The following is a 12878-nucleotide window of genomic DNA, read 5'->3' as shown; positions in this document are numbered from 1 at the left end:
GTGTGCCTTGTTATCTGCTCATGTTTAATGTAATTGTCTATATTTGCCCCGTATTCACATGTAAAGCGCCATGGAATAAATGGCGCTATAAAAATGTATAATAATAATAATAATAATAAAATGAAAGTCAGTGGAATCAGGTGACTGAGCTGGAAAAAGTGCTAGAGCACCCATTTACAGTGACTAAAAAATTACAAGCAGAGGACTTAACTCCAGGTATTTTCTTAAAGGAGTGGAAGAACCTGATGTTTCGCCTGTCCCAAAGAAGAGGGTTAATTGCAGGTGGCATTGCTACATCAATGAAACAGAGAGAGGAGTTACTATTACAAAATAACATTGTTTTGGCAGCTGTTTATGTAGACCCAATGCATCGGATTCTTCTAGATGATCAACAGCTAACTAAAGGAAAAGAAGCTATGTTTGAAATAGCAGTAAGGATGAAAGGGTTTAAGAACAGCCAGGAGGAACAAGAAGAATTTGGTCGTCCTGCCACATCTTCACCCTTATCAGCTGATGAAGAATTTAATTTTGAAAACTATTTGGATCACAAGGACCGTGCAAAGCGTTCCCGCATAGAACAGTCATCCCCATCAAAGAGCACAGCCAGTACATTTCAGCAGAATTGTTCATGTGCACTAAAAGAAATTGAGAAATTTGACCATTCATCAAAAATAACAGTGCAACAAGCGATTCCTCTGTATCCGGACATTTTCAGAGATGTTGCCAGAGTGGTTACTGCTTGCCACCAACCCAAGTTAGTGTAGAGAGGTTGTTCTCTGCTGTCAAAATAATTAGATCAGATTTGAGGGCATCCATGAAGGAGGATCTGACAGAGGCAATACTTTTTCTGAGAACAAATTTATAGATTTCTTTTTATTAACTGCATAACAGTGTGTATTGCATATTTACTTACAAGAGTTTAGAAAAGTTTCTAAAAGTTATTTGCTATATTCAAATTGTATTCTAATAAATATAGTTTTTGCTCTAAGTGGTCTGATTACTTATATGATGGTGAGAAACTGAATAAGCATGATGTTAATATTTGACAACAGTAAATTTATTGTTACGAATTGGCCATTTATGAAGGAGTCGGAGTTGGAACCTGATAAAATCCAGGAGTCGGAGTCGCAACTGTGGCTTACAGACTCCACAGCCCTGGGAAAAACACTATATAGGATTACATAGAGGAGCTTGTTTTGGCCTTGCAGCGCCGTTTATGGCTGTCTGCACGGTCTGTGTGTGAGTGCAGCTCGCTCTGTAGTCTGTTCTACTGCCACAGCCGGTTGAAGTCAGCTCAGGGTGCGTCACTGCCTCATACCGTTCCATTGTCCGTTTCTCAATTAGTGCAGCCTGCGGCACATTTTTTCAAATTTATCCTATTAGTGGCTTTCCCTCCGTATCCTGCTAGATTGTGGAAAAACACTATATAGGATTACATAGAGGAGCTTGTTTTGGCCTTGCGGCGCCGTTCATGGCTGTCTGCACGGTCTGTGTGTGAGTGCAGCTCACTCTGTAGTCTGTAATGTAAAAAAAAAAAAAAAAATAATAAAGTTCACCAACACACCACTTTCCAGTTGTGTAGGCCACATTAACTCATATTAAAGTCTAGCCCACACTTTAGAAAATTAGTGTTTCTTATACCTGTTAGGAGCTGTTCAGGAATAAGCACACTAAGCCCTTAGTACTTTTCTGGTTATCATTATCAGTCTACCAAGATGAAGAAGGCAGGGAGTAAGGCACGTGGGTGTGGAGCAGGGAGAGGATGTGGGGATTCTGTGCCTGCTGTGGGCATCGGTGACTCATCATCCCCCAGTTGAAGAACAAATTGAAGCCGTTGTCGGATGGATGGCAGCTAACGCATCAACTTCAATTAGTGCCACATCCTCTCAGGCACAGAGCACTGGAGAGCACCCATCTGTCTCTTTACCATCTGTCAAATTGCCCAGGCAGTCAGAGAGCCCAGGACAGGAGCCATCTCTACTTCTGTTCTCTGAATCTCTTGGCTTGGAAACAGGGGGCCAGCCAAGCAGCATGGGAGAAATGGAAGAAGAAGCAGTATGCAGTGATGCCCAACAGCTTTGTCTCTCTGACTCTGAAGAGGCGGGTGGGCCAGTGCTTCCGGTCACCAAACCGCAGTACGCATCTGATGATGAGATTCAGGTGCCACTTTCTCGTGCGTACTGTGCTGCCCAGACTACCCAGGAGAAGCAGTTGGTGGAAGAGGGTAGTGTAGATGATGAGGTCCTTGACCCATCGTGGCGTGAGGTACAGGAAGGTTGTGGGAGCAGCTCTGAGGAAGAGATTCCCCGAACGGCCCAAAGAGGGAGAGGGAGGGGGAAGACTGCGGTGCTTGTAGCCTCCACTTTGGCACCCATTCGGAGCTCTTCCAAAAACCAAAACGGGCGCTCCCAAGACTTGCAGTGCCTGGTCCTTTTTTGACACAGTTGCAGATGACATTTGCTTAGTCAAATGCAAGGTGTGTCATCAGAAAGTCTAAAGAGGGAAAAGTGTCAGCAACCTCAATACCACAAATATGTGGAAACATGTGCAGACCAAGCACGCGGTGGAGTTACAAAAACACACTGAAGACCTAGGCCAACCCACAGCGGCACCTACCACCTCTTCAGCTCGTGTTGTTGCCTCTTCCTCCAGCTCACACACAGCTGGTTCGGCTTCCTCACAGGATCGCCATGGAAGAACCTCTGGCATTGTTGTCCAGAGACAAAGTGTAATTCCACCCACATAACCATGTTCCCAGTCATCCTCACACTCCCAGCCCAGTCTACAGCCATCGGTAGCACAGGTATGGGAGAAAAGGCGGCCATTCTCGGCAAACCACCCCCGAGCACAGGCTCTTAATTCTGGCATTGCAAAACTACTGTCCCTTGAAATGCTGTCATTCTGGCTGGTGGAGACTGAAACCTTCCGTAACTTGATGGCATTGGCAGTCCCACAATACAATGTGCCCAGATGCTTTTATTTCAGCAGGCAAGCCATCCCTGCCCTGCAAAAGCATGTGGAGGGACACATAAAACACGCGCTACTGAACGCCGTCAGTAGCAAGGTCCATCTCACCACCGATGCGTGGACCAGTCACCATGGACAGGGGCGATACCTTTCCCTCACTGCCCATTGGGTTAATGTTGTGGAGACGGGTACAGATCGTGCGAGTTGCTCTGCTTAGCTTCTGCAGAGATCTCTTACTGCAGCTCCTCTCCGCATTCCTTGCGGTTCTACCCTGCTTAAGCTTCTGCAGTAATCTCTTGCTGCAGCTCCTCTCCACACTCCTTGTGGCTCTGCTCAGCTCCTGCGGCTGCAGTAATCTCTTGCTGCAGCTCCTCTCCACATTCCTTGTGGCTCTGCTCTGCTTAGCTTCTGCGGCTGCAGTAATCCCTTGCTGCAGCTCCTCTCCATATTTCTTGTGGTTCCGCTCTGCTTAGCTTTTATTGCTGCGCTATCTCTTGCTGCTCTACCGCTCCTGTCCGCAGTCTTGCAGTTCTCTTCCTGTGTGAACAGGTTCCTACCTGTTCCTTCATTCTCCTTTCCTTCTGTCTTTTTTCCTTTCCTGCACCTCCTATGTGAACAGATTCCTACCTGTTCATTCATACTACATATCCATACCTGCACCTCCTGTGTGAACAGGTCTCTACCTGTTCCTTCATACACCACACCTTCATACACCGTTCCTGCCAGCCCTGTGTTCTCTGCCGTGTTCCTGCCAGCCCTGTGTTCTCTGCCGTGTTCCTGCCAGCCCTGTATTCTCTTCCGTGTTCCTGCCAGCCCTGTGTTCTCTGCCGTGTCTCTGCCAGCTCTGTGTCTCAGCCGTGCCAGCCTACTCGTCTGAATCTCATCCGTGCTCATCCGCTAGTCCTGCCTGATGCCCACACCAATCCTAGTGTTCCTGTCTCCCAAGTGGAATCAGCAGCCACAGCCAGACACCACCCTGGAGTAGCACCTGGCAGCTGCCTGCTGCACAAGCCTGACCTCACCATCAGAGGCTCCAGTGAAAACCAAGGCAACTGTCAAAGTCACGCCCCTTCCAGGGTAGTCTGGTTTGTGGCACAGTGGGGCCACAAACCCCCGAGCTCACGCCCACCAGTCAGGGCGTGAGCGTGACACTTGGCCAGTTGGCAGTCTGCAGCACATGGTTGATTTCATGCTGCAGTGCCTGAGAAACGACCGCTGCATCGCCAAAATTCTCAACACAGCTGATTATTGGGTGTACACCTTCCTAGATCCGCGCTACCGGGACAACTTACAAACCCTCATAACACCGTTGAACCGTGAGCGTAAAATGCGGGAGTACCAAGACACACTGGTGCATTCCATCATCTTCTCCTGTCCAACTGAGAGCAGTGCTGCTAGTGCTTTACAAAGCAGCTCAGTGCGTCGAGGCAGAGGAGAAAAGTCAGCACAAACAGGGAGCAGAAGCAGTGCCTCAGCACAAGGCAAGACCAGTATGGCCCAACTGTAGCAAACTTTTGTGTGCCCGCCACAAATGTCTACACCATCACAGACGGCTCCAGTGAGCAGAAGGCAACGTTTCAGTCAGATGGTGACAGACTACATGGCTTGCCCTCTCAGTGTACTCCCAGACGGCTCTTCCCCCTTCAAGTTCTGGGTCTCTAAGCTGGATACATGGCCAGAGCTCAGCCAGTATGCATTGGAGGTGCTGGCTTGCCCTGCTGCTAGTGTATTATCGGAACGCGTCTTTAGTGCCGCAGGTGGTGTACTAACAGACCGTCGCATGCGACTATCCTCCGATAACGTTGACCGGCTTACTTTTCTGAAAATGAACAAGGCCTGGATCTTGCAGGAATTTGCAACTCCTCTTCCAGATTAAAAATTTGTTTGGCAACAGTATCCAGGTCTCCTGTTGTGTTCATGTTTCTACCACCTGAACTGTAATCCCTAGGCTCCAACACTGCCAGTTGCTGCTCAGAAGTGCTGTCTGCACAGTCAAAACATATGACCCAGTGTTATTGGGTTTCAGTAACGTCAGCTGATCCCCAGCTGTGTATCCGGCAATGTGTCCTGCTACCTCCATGCTGACACTACATCTGAAATTTAAGGCAACCTGTCCCCCCCAGGCGTTTGTTACTGAAAGAGCCACCTTGTGCAGCAGTAATGCTGCACAAGGAAAAGGTGGCTCTTTTAGTTATGCTCCTCGCACACGCTGAACTTAACACTTATATAATGTGTCCCCTCACACCGTGAAAATGGCCTGGAGGTGGAACTTTCCTTCCTAATGAGATGCAACGCAGCCGTCATTCCTACCCCCTTGGCACCAAGTGCCGCCTCCTCAGTGTTGTTTTAATCTGTCCTGATGGGCAGCGCTAACTGCGCATGGTCAAGGTTGAACATAACAGAGCAGGCTAGAGGACAGATTCAAACAACGCTGAAGAGTCGGCGCACGGCGCCAAGGGGGTTGGAATGACGGCTGTGCTGCGTCCCATTACGAAGGAAAATCCCACCTTCGGGATGGTTTAACGGTATCAGGGGACACATTTTAGAAGTTTTTAGTTCTGCGTTTGTAAGGAGCATAATTAAAAGAGCCACCTTTTCCTTGTGCAGCAATAATGCTGCACAAGGTCGCTCTTTCAGTTTCAAATGCCTGGGGGAAGGGGGGGGGTTAAAAGTTCCCTTTCAACTTGCTCCAATTAGGCCTCGGCCTACACTCTGCTTCTCCTGCATTCCCTGGGCTCCAATACCGCCAGTTGGTGCTCGGAACTGCGGGCTGCACAGAGAAAAACACTCGCCACTGTGTCAGTGGGGTTCAGTAAGGCCAGCTGTTCCCCTGCTGTGTAGCCGGCAACGTGTCCTGCGACCGCCACGCAGACACAACAGACATCAAACTGCCTCCAGTGCAGGCCTCGGCCTACACTCTGCTCCTCCTGGATTCCCTGGGCTCCAATACCACCAGTTGGTGCTCGGAAGTGCTGGCTGCACAGAGAAAAACAGTCGCTCATGTGTCAGTGGGGTTCAGTAACGCCAGCTGTTCCCCTGCTGTGTAGACAGCAACGTGTCCTGCGACCGCCACGCAGACACAACAACAGATATTAAAGGGAACCTGTACCCCCCGTAGACGTTTGTAACTAAAAGAGCCACCTTGTGCAGCACTAATGCTGCACCTGAAAAGGTGCCTCTTTTCATTATGCTCCTTGCACACGCTGAAGTTAACACTTATAAAATGTGTCCCCTCATACCCTGAAACCGTCCCGAAGGCAGGACTTTCCTTCTTAATGAGACGCAGCACAGCTGTCATTCACACCCCCTTGGCGCCGTGCGCCCCCTCCTCAGCATTGTTTGAATCTGTCCCGGAGCCTGCGCTGTTATGTTGTCCCTTGGCCCTGCGCAGTTAGCGCTGCCCGTCTTCAGACATCATTTGTTGTCAGGCTGGCTGCGCCAGTGCGGCCACCCTACCCGAGATCACGTCCCGCAGTGTCTTCAGATTTACACTGCGGGGCTGTGATTCATGGGCATGCGCAGTGCATATCTTTGCCTCTCACTCATCTCCTTCCGGCTTCTTTGCTGCTTTAAGTCCATGACCTTAAATTTATCCCCATTAAAGCTCATTTGCCATTTATCAGCCCAAGCTTCTAGTTTACATAAATCATCCTGTAATATAACATTTAGATGGCAGTGCTTTATTTTGTAGAATTTGAATGATTTAGATCTAGTAGTTAAGGAGTTGCAATTGACAACATTTTCACATATGTCAATGCACTATAGGAAAATATGTATTAAGTAATGGGTAAAATTTCATGCTTTTAAATTTATACAATTATATCTGCTGTTACAGTTTGGTACTTTGCTATCCCGCGAATTTGGCGGCAACCGACCGACCAATTAAGCAACTGCTACTTCTGCATGGTGGATCCTGCCAAACGTTGCACAGGCAAGAACGCGCCTCAAATCGTTTATCCAGACATTCCTTCTTCCATTGCCCCAGTGCCACAATGCCCGAAGATGCCTGTTCCAACTCCCCTGAAGAGGGATCAGCCATCTTCAGGAAAAAGCAGCAAGTCGGGCAGCAAGGAAGATATTTGAGATCAAGATTACGTTTTCACAGATGCGCTTGAGGAGAGAAGGCCATACTTTCCTAACCAGAAAGACGTCAACGATCTAATCAGAGACCTTCGTCTTACCAAGTCCAATGCTGAGCTTCTGACATCCAGGCTCAAGCAGTGGAACTTGTTGGATGAAAGCGTGCAAGCCACAGATCAAAGAAAGCGTAAAACATTTTCCAACTTCTTCTGTAGAGAAGATGGGTTGTGCTTCTGCAACAATGTGTCCGGTCTTTGTGAGGCTATAGGTATCACCTCTAACCCGAGTTAATGGCGCCTATTCATAGACAGTTCATCCCGGAGCCTCAAAGCCGTGCTGCTTCACAACAGAAACAACTACCCGTATGTCCCTATGGCTCACACTTTGTATCTCAAAGATGACTACACCAGTGTCAAGATGTTGTTGAGTGCCTTGAAGTATGGTGACTATGGATGGGAGGTCATTGGAGACTTCAAAATGGTGTCATTCCTGATGGGCCTTCAAGGCGGTTTCACAAAATTTAATTTGCCTCTGGGACAGCCGTGACACTAAGGCGCACTACCACAGAAAGGACTGGCCACAGCGGACCAAGTTCTCTGTGGGAAAGAGCAACATCAAGTGGGAGCAGCTAATAGAACCTCTGAAGGTGCTGATGCACATCAAGTTAGGCCTCATCAAGCAATTTGTCACAGCTTTGACAGAGTCAGCAGCTTTCAAGTACCTCCAGGGTCTCTTTCCAAAGCTGTCCAAGGCAAAGGTCAAGGCTGTTATCTTCGTCGGACCGCAAATCAAGAAGATCATAGTTTGCCAAGCTGACAAGTTTGCCAAGCTGCTGAACAGGACGGAGAAAATGGCTTGAAACTGTTTCATTACAGTGGTTCATGGCTTCCGGGTAATCACAAGGCTAAAAACTATGTGCACTTGGTTCAGACTCTCAAAGAATTACGCCATAATGGGATGCAAATGTCTCTCCAAGTCCATATCCTTGACGCTCATCTTGACAAGTTCAAGGAGAATGTGAGAACTCAGAGGAGCAAGGCGAGCGCTTTTATCTAGATATTTCAACATCGTTACCAAGGACAGTATAACAAAAACATGATGGGGACTACATTTGGGGGCTTCTTCGAGAAAGGGATTTGCAGTACACTGGCAAATCTAGAACACCTATTCATTTCTGAACCTTTGGGAGATGTTTGACTGTTTTTGTCTATTTGCAAGTGTTGTTTTTTATCGGACCATATGAACGAAATACCGGATTACGTACCGGTAATGCTCTTTTATAGAGCCCACGACAGCACCCACTAGAGAGAGGGGATCCGCCCCTAGGAACAGGAAACCTACAGAGAGATAAAAGGGGCGGCCCCCCCTCGCTCCTCAGTTGTTTTACAGAGAATAGGAGGAACCGCCGCCAAGTTTTAGTTAACAGGTTCAGGTATATACATATATACACATATTTACAACCTCATATTATATCTTTCTAATATTTACACCTCACCAAACAAGCACCATGTGCAACTATATACAGAAAAGGGAGGGATGTGAACGGGTGCTGTCGTGGGCTCTATAAAAGAGCATTACCGGTACGTAATCCGGTATTTTCTATTCGCCACGACAGCACCCACTAGAGAGAATTGCAGAGACTATAGACTGGGTGGGTTTACTGAGTCAAGGACCGATACACCAAAAGTTAGATCAGAAGCAGAGGATAGATCTAATCTATAATGCTTATAGAAGGTATTTGGTGAAGACCAAGTTGCAGCCTTACATATAAGGTCTATTGGCACATTCGCCCTTTCTGCCCAGGAAGTCGACAAGGCTCTTGTAGAGTGCGCTCCCACATGCATTGGAGGATCTTTCCCTCCAGCTTTATACGCCAAGATTATGGCCTCTCTGATCCAGCGAGATAATGTGTTCTTTGTGACTCCGGCACCCTTGGTTTTACCCTGGAAAGACACAAAGAGAGCCCTACTCTTCCTCCAGTCCCTAGTTCTCTCTAAATAGGCTAGGACAGACCTTTTTACATCTAGGGTGTGAAGTCTTTCTTCTTCTGGAGTTGAGTGGTTCTCATAAAAGGTGGGTAACAAGATCTCCTGGGATCTATGAAAGGTAGAAGCCACCTTAGGGAGATAACAAGGATCTGTTTTTAAAAGTATCCTATCTGATGTTACCGTTAAAAAGGGAGGATCTATAGATAATGCATGGAGATCGCTCACTCTTCTGGCAGAGACTAATGCCACTAGCAAAACAGTCTTCAAAGAAATGTTCTTTAGTGAGGCTGTATGGAGAGGCTCAAAAGGTGGTTGTGTTAATGCATTCAAAACTATCGAAAGATCCCACTGAGGAACCCGAGGAATGTTAATTGGTTTTGATCTTTCACAAGCGGATATAAACCGGGATATCCATTTATTTCCTGCAATGTCATGATTAAAAAGAGCTCCTAATGCTGAAACCTGCACCTTCAGAGTGCTCACGGAGAGCCCTAATTCCAGCCCTTTTTGTAGAAATTCTAATATTTGAAATATAGGAATCTCAGAGGAAAATTGTGTAGTATGAAATTGAAGGAATTTCCTCCAAATTCTAACATAAATCCTGGTAGTTGAAGGTTTTCTGCTCTTCATAAGAGTATCGATTAACCCATTAGAAAACCCCCTGAGATTTAGTAACCGCCTCTCAAACTCCAGGCAGTTAAGTTCATGCCCTTTGCCTGAGGATGGAGAAATGGACCCTGAGAGAGCAGGTCCTTGGACTGAGGCAGAATCCATGGATCTGACACTGACATCGCCCTCAGCCATGAGAACCATGGCCTCTTGGGCCAAAATGGGGCTATCAACAGAACTTTTGCGCCCTCCTCCCTTATTTTTCTTATTACTATAGGTAATAGATTCCATGGAGGGAAAGCATAGGCCAGATCGAATGTCTATGGCGTCTGGAGGGCATCGAGTATGTCTGGCTTGTCCTCCCTGTTTAGAGAGGCAAACATCTTGACTTGACGGTTGGCTCTTGTGGCAAACAAGTCTATTTGAGGAACACCCCATCGAGCTGTTATTGCCTTGAAAATCTTCCTGCTCAGCATCCATTCCCCTTGATGAAGAGTATGACGGCTCAGGAAATCGGCACGAAAGTTGTCTGTGCCTCTGATGTGTACTGCCGATAGTGATAGTAGATGACCTTCGGCTAATTCCATGATGTCTGATGCCACCTCCCTGAGTTTGTCCGACCTTGTACCTCCCTGATGGTTCAGATACGCCACCGCAGTGGTGTTGTCGGAGAATACTCTTGTATGAGAGCCGCTGAGCTGGGGAAGAAAGTGGAGAAGGGAGTAATATACCGCCCTCAACTCCTTGACATTCGAGGAATTATTAAGATCTGAGCTGGACCAAAGATCCTGAACCCATTGATCCTGAAAATGTGCCCCCCAGCCTTCAGGACTAGCATCTGTGGTCACAACACTAGAAGGAGTGATTACCCATAGAACCCCCTTTGAAAGATTATTCTGATCCAACCACCACCTAAGGGAGTGTAATACTTCCGATGTTAGAAAAACTGTTCTATCCAGACATCCTCTATTCTTAATGTCCTCCTCCAATACAAATTTTTGTAGCTGCCTAGTATGGAACTGTGCCCACTGTACCACAGGAATGCACGATGTTAGAGAGCCTAGCAATGACATGACCTGTCTTAGTGACATACTACGTCTTTTTATTGCTGAGGACACCTTATCAACTATGGAGAATTTCTTATCCTCAGGCAGTTTACAAATCTGGTCAACGGAATCCAGAAGGAGCCCAAGGAATCTTTGACACGTTACAGGCTGAAGTCTAGATTTTTCCCAATTAACTAGCCAACCCAGGGATTGTAAGGATATGACTACTTCCCGTAATCTCTGCTCACACTGTAGGGGGCTCTTTCCTACAATCAACAGGTCATCTAGATATGGAATGACCAAAGTATCCTTTACCCGTAAAAAGGACATTACTTCTGATAGTAACTTAGTAAAAATCCTTGGGGCCATAGATAACCCGAAGGGCATTGCTCTATATTGTAAATGACGAATTTGCCCCTCTATACAAACTGCTACCCGAAGAAATTGTTGGTGTGAATTATGAATGGGAATATGGTAGTAAGCATCTTTTAGATCCAATACTACCATGTAACAATTTGGAAATAGATTTTTTATAGCTGAACGAATGGATTCCATTTTGAATGTTTTAGGTTTTATAAAGGAATTCAGCTTCCTCAAATTGATTATAGTTCTGAAAGAGCCATCCGGCTTACTAATCAGGAACAAGGGAGAGTAAAAACCTCTCCCTATCTGAGAAGATGGAACCTCTACTAGGACATGTTTGCGTAGGAGGGTTTTAACCTCGGTTTCAAGTGCCTCTTGCTGAGGCTTGGATCTTAAGGTGGTAAGAAGGAAAGAATCCGGAGGAGTTTTAATAAAGTCTAGTGTGAGGCCTGAGGATGTTAATTTAATAGCCCATTGATTAGTTGTTATTTCTTTCCATTGATGACTGAATTGTTTTAGTCTTCCCCCCACCGGAGAAATATCACTGATGGAATTTATCGGTTGGCTTGAAGGGGCGTTTATTAAACAGATTTCCTTTTTGTTTGAAATCCTTATTATTCCACCTGTCTCTGAAGCCTCCCTTTCTTCCGAATGGTGGCTTCCTGAACGCCCTTCTGTAAGACGGAATAAAGGGATTAGGGAATCCTTTCTTCCTCTCGCCCGCCTTAGTGAGAATATCATCAAGGACTGTGCCAAACAGGTACTCACCCTGACAGGGTATGGAACATAATTTGGATCTTGACTGGGCATCCCCCTTCCAGTTTTTTAACCATAAAGCCCGCCGAGCCGTATTAGCGAGATTAGCTGTCCTGGCCGCCAGGCGGAGGGAATCAATTGAGGCATCTGAAATAAAAGCCGCAGCACCTTTAATCAAAGGGATAGATGCCCTTAATTTTTCTCTAGATACGCCACTTTTAATCTTCTGATCCAGCTGATCCAGCCAGACTAGCATTGATCTGCCAGTACATGTGGCTGAAATAGCCGGCTTGAATGCCGTGACACAGGCCTCCCACGATTTTTTAAGGAGTGCGTCTGATTTCCGGTCCATAGGATCTGATAAGGAACCTGCATCCTCTACTGGTAAGGAGAAACGGCGAGATGTAGACGCAACTGCCGCATCGACTTTTGGTATCTTGGCCCAGGTATTCAAATCCTCATCATCAAAGGGGTAGCGCCTCTTACAGGATATTGGGACCAACCCCTTTTGACCTCTACTCCATTCTTTTTTAACGAGATCTTTTATGGCCTGATTTATTGGAAATACGTGGCCTTTCTTCTGAGAAAGACCAGCGAACATAACTTCTTGTGGCGTCTGGGGTTCTTTTGATTCAGACACCCCCATCGTATTTCTCACTGATTTTACTAGGTTGTTTATGCCCTCAGTTGGAAAACAGACGAAGTCCTCTTCCTCTGAGGAATTAGATTGCTGAGAAATATCAGAGTCGACCTCCCCACTCTCCGCTGATGTGTCAGCTCTAGGAGAGGATGTTTTCCTCCTTCGTTTCTCCATATTTACTGAAGAAGTAGAACCACCTCCCAACGACTGGAGTTCTTCCCGAATTATGAGACGTATCTCATTCATTTTAACCGATTCCTCCTGCCGTAAGGTGTTGTCTATACATGCCTGACACAGACTTTTAAGATAGGAGTCAGGCAGGGGTTCGGTACATATGGCACATTGTTTGTGCTTACTCTTCCCCGTCCTCTTTGCATAGAAATAATATAAGCAAAGGAATCAATATAAGCTTCAGTGAAGCTATATACG

At 46.6% G+C, this 12878-nt stretch overlaps 1 pseudogene; it reads right to left on the bottom strand.

Annotated features, from left to right (window-relative positions):
• The window catches only part of LOC138666338 (zinc finger protein 585A-like), a 150653-nt pseudogene that overhangs the window by 125353 nt on the left and 12422 nt on the right, over positions 1–12878 (bottom strand).

The sequence above is a fragment of the Ranitomeya imitator genome, chromosome 2 (genome assembly GCF_032444005.1).
Source record: "Ranitomeya imitator isolate aRanImi1 chromosome 2, aRanImi1.pri, whole genome shotgun sequence".
NCBI lineage: Eukaryota > Metazoa > Chordata > Amphibia > Anura > Dendrobatidae > Ranitomeya > Ranitomeya imitator.
Note: the sequence above shows the minus strand (reverse complement) of the source record. Positions and strands in the feature narration are given on the sequence as shown.